Source organism: Ictalurus furcatus, chromosome 10 (assembly GCF_023375685.1).
Source record: "Ictalurus furcatus strain D&B chromosome 10, Billie_1.0, whole genome shotgun sequence".
NCBI classification, from domain to species: Eukaryota; Metazoa; Chordata; class Actinopteri; order Siluriformes; family Ictaluridae; genus Ictalurus; species Ictalurus furcatus.
This window is the reverse complement of record NC_071264.1, coordinates 24,335,796-24,340,528: the sequence shown is the minus strand read 5'-3', so window position 1 is coordinate 24,340,528 and position 4,733 is coordinate 24,335,796.

The following is a 4,733-nucleotide window of genomic DNA, read 5'->3' as shown; positions in this document are numbered from 1 at the left end:
TGTGTGTGTGTGTGTGCAAGAAGAAATGGTTAGAGTCTGCCTTATATTTTATTGCTTAGACCCAGTAAACTAATATAATATTAAAATTTATTAAATCATTAAAATGATTTCTCTTATTTGGAATTAAATACAGAAATACAGATTTATTGTTCTGTAATTATTGGAAAGCTATTGAAATTTAAATAAAAAAACAATGGAGTACTAAATAATTTATCTTGTGTACTTGCACTCTTAGTAGCTGGAGAGCAGTTCAAACCAAAAAGTCCGAGACCACATTGAAAATCTGGGATGTTTTTTACTAGTTGGAAATAAACACAAGGATTTAGAATTTTTTAAATATTTAAAACAAAGAAATTATATGTTCAATATCTTTCTGCACTATTTCTAGGACCTAATTTAATTTTGAGCAAATTTGTGATATTTACCATGTTAACTGCTTTGTACAAATTTCCTCATGCCTAATCTCTTCTACTGAAGCATGTGTTCAGACAATACTCTGATGGATTTGATGTAAACTGGATCATACGGTTTTGCACAAACTTGTGGAGTCCATGCCAGCTCGAGTGCACACTGTCATTAATGCAAAAAGGGATGTATCAAATACTTAGAAACTGGGAAATTCACACAAATATTTCAAAGGTTCTACTTTTCACTCAAGTTTTTGCTACACAAATCATTTGTAATGAAAATTGCTGTATTAATTTAGAAAAAAAAAATGCAAAGTAGAAGCATTTTCACTAGTAGACTACTAGACCCCACTGTATCTACTGATCTTATGGTGATGTAGAAGCCATTGTTTCATCTCTAGGTAGGATGCTGATATAGTTATTGGAATGTCATTGCAATAAAAATAAATTAAAAAAACATTTGAAGGGTGGCACAAGGAAGTGGGTTTACTCCAGGTTCTCTAGATTCTGCCCATCTCCTAAAAAGTACAGTAGATTGTATCCCTGTCTCTTGCCCAGTGTTTCAGGCTTTGGCTCCATTATGATCCTCACCAGGATAAAGCAGTTACTGAAGATGACTGAATGAAAAAGATATCAAATACAAGGAAATGATTTTGAAGAAAAGACTTAAAATGTTCATTTTCCAGATATGACTCAATGAAAGCTTGCAGCAAAACTTCATCTCCAGTATGTCAGCTCCTTAGAAGACATTAACCATCAGTTCCAACCAAATAATTTCTTTTGCTGATTACGTAAGTAGACCGTAGCAGTAAGGAAGGTGCTCACCGCACATATAGTATGAATAATTCAAATGAAAATGTGGAAATATTTAGGCTTGAGTTGTTTCTTATAAGCAGTGGGGCCATTCAAATATGAATATGCAAATATGTCCAGATCTTATTCCACTGGATAAGACATGGGTGTCAAACTGCATAGTTTAATGCCCTACCTCATTTATCCACAAAAAATGGGGAGAGTAGAGGTAAACTTTGTTCAATCATGTCTATACACTTCAGAATTCATCCTGCCACTTCTGTCAGCAGTCACATCATCAATAAAGACAAAGGAACCAGTTCCATTGGCAGCCATACATGCCTATGCCATAATATGAGGTGGCTGAGGTCTGTTAGCGTTTTTATTTCTGATAGTAGAGCATTCCATAGCTATATCTCTGAAGAAGCTGGAGCAATCCACAGCTCAGATGGGAGATGCTGTTCACAGCTTTTTTATGAATTCCCTTTTGGAGTTTGGTACTTTTTTCCCCATTAGGTAAAGACACTAAAGTACTCATTACTCTGAGAGCACCATCCTCACAATGAAGCTGTAACATGTGTAACATGCAGGTCAAATCTGACATAAACTATGATACAGAAACAATGAAACACAAGGGTTTAAATACACAAACGAATAAAGGAAGGACCTGAAAACAGGTAAGAATGATCATGACACAGTAGTGAGATAAACCTATGATAAGACAGGGGTGGAGACAAGACATGAATCAAAACAAAACATACATGCCTGTATAAAAAAGAGGCACATGGATACTGAAACAAAATATTAACAGTGCATACCATGCTGGGGAGTGCCAGCTTTATGTACTCACTACTCACTCTACATGAATGCCAGGACCCAACGGTTCACAGCAGAATATTGCTCAGAACATCACACCCCTCCGCCGACTTGCCTTCTTCCCATAGTGCATCCTGGTGCACCTCTTCCCCAATTAAGCAATGTACACTCTGACCAGTCTGCAGCTATGTAGCCCCATATGCAGCAATCTGTGATGCACTGTGTGTTCTGACACCTTTCTATCATAGCCAGCATTAACTTTTTCAGCAATCTGTGCTATAGAAGCTCTTCTGTGGGATTTGACATGCTTTAGTGAGCCTTGGGTGCCCATGATCCTGTCACTGGTTCACTGCTTGTCCTTCCTTGGACCACATTTGATAGGTTTTCACATTTCACATTTGATTAGATAACCACTGCATACCCGTTTTGGAGATGCTCTGACCCAGTCGTCTAGCCATCACAATTTGGCCCTTGTCAAAGTTGCTCAGATCCTTACGCTTGCCCATTTTTCCTGCTTCCAACATATCAACACTGAGAAATGGTTGTTTACTTGCTGACTAATATATCCCACCCCTTGATAGGTGTCATTGTAATGAGATAATCAAAGTTATTCACAGCACCTGTCAGTGGTTTTAATGTTATGGCTGATCGGTGTATGTGCTCACTACCTCCACACCCTTTCTATCAGTGGTGCCAGGTGAAAGGTGAGGCCTGGACCTCCTGAAGTCCACCAACATCTCTTTTGTTTTGCCAGTGTTTAGCTGCATTTGGTTAAGTTTGCACCAGTCAGTAAAGCTATCCACCGAGGCCCTGTATTCATCCACCTGCCCACCTCTGTTGCACCCCATGATTGCCGTGTCATCAGAGAACTACTGCAGATAACATTATTCTGTGAAGGCTCTCTTCTTTGGGTCAAGGAAAGTTTTTTCGTTGACCTAAAGAAGAGAGCCTTCACAGAATGCAGCTTACTAGTGACCCATGGTTTATTGTTGGGGAAGCAGCATATAGATTTAGAGGGTATGGCAATGTCTACACAGAAGCAAGTTGTTATGCTGTCTATGTTTTCACCATCCCAATTTGTAACCTTAAAGCAGCCCTTCAATGATTCAGTGACCTCAGGAGATCAGTTCCTCACTGTTCTGTTGGTCATTGCTTGCCACCATACCATGGGCTTATACAGAGGTGTGAGATAAAGCAGTTTATGATTTGATCTCCTCAGTCGTATGAGTACTTTGGAGCTTTAGGTATCTTTCACATTTTCTTACAGGAGATCCAGTGTTCTGTTCTCTCTTGTTTACAGTCCACAAACTGTCTGAATGTTGGAGATGTAAAGAGAGAGAAGAATGGTTGAAATCTCCAGACAATACTATAAATGAGCAGGGGTGCTGGGTCTGTAGTCTCACGATGGACATGTGGATGGCATCATATTGCATGTCTGCATTTAGGGAATGTGGAATGTAAACAACACACACAATGTCATGGGAGAACTCCCTCAGCAAATAATACGGACACATGCTGACAATAAACAATTCCATGTCCAAGTGACAGATGACTTTATTTGGGATACAACTAGGATTACATCATTTGTTATTTACAAGTACAACAAGCCATCCACCCTTTTTCTTACCAGTTTGTTGCTGACTTCTGTCCTCATTCAGAGTAATAAACCCATTCAGGCTAACATTAGCATCTGGTATGTAAAACACATAATGCTGCATTCCAGGTATTCTTGTTGTGTCCTTGTTAGGGCTGATAATTTGTCAATTTTATCTGCCAGCAATATTACACACCCACTAATGATTGAAGGGAGATGGTTTTGTTGTGGATAAAAATGTCATAAAATAAACATGAGGGAGACCTAGTATCCAGTAAAGGGGAGAAGAAGAAAAGACGGGCACCAAGACACACAGAAGCGGTGTGAGGCGGATATTGACTGATGTTGAATATTGAATTGGATTTACACTTTAAAGATCTTTAAGAGTACAACACTATGGTTTATTAGTCGAAGAGTCAAAAAGAAGTATAAGAGCTGAGGAGTGCTAACACACACTCACACACACACACACTCTCGCACAGTCAAGGGTGGGCATGTAGACATAACACACACACACACACACACACATAACATTATAACTTTATAAGAATAATAAAAAGGAGTATTGAGATATTATAAGGGTAATATCTTATAATAATAGAAAACTCTTTATAAAATACAGAATAATAGGATATGTAGGACAGTAGAACTGTAATGATATTATGAAGTAGGAAGTACAGTAAACCGTTTTTCAAGCAGTATAACTATATATAAAATAGAGATATAGAGCAAATATGAAAATAAATTATAAACTAGAAATACAGGAAAATATAACTTACTCATAATTCAGATGGTGAAGATTCTTGTCTCGCAAGGAAGGCCTTAATTTTAAGAGAAAACCATGAGGAGCCATTTATAAGGGCAGCTCACTCAAGCTGACCCCCCCCCCCTCCCCCCGCGAGATAATAGTAAGACCAAGGTCACTCTAGATTGTTTTGTCTCTCCACTTTTTGATTCTACGGGTAATTCAAATCCCTTGGTTTTGATTCTCTGGGTTATTCGAAATCCCTTGGTTTTGATTCTCTGGGTTAGTCGAAATCCCTTGGTTTTGATTCTATGTGTAATTTGAAAACCCCGGGTTTTGATTCTATGTGTAATTTGAAAACCCCTGGTTTTGATTCTAT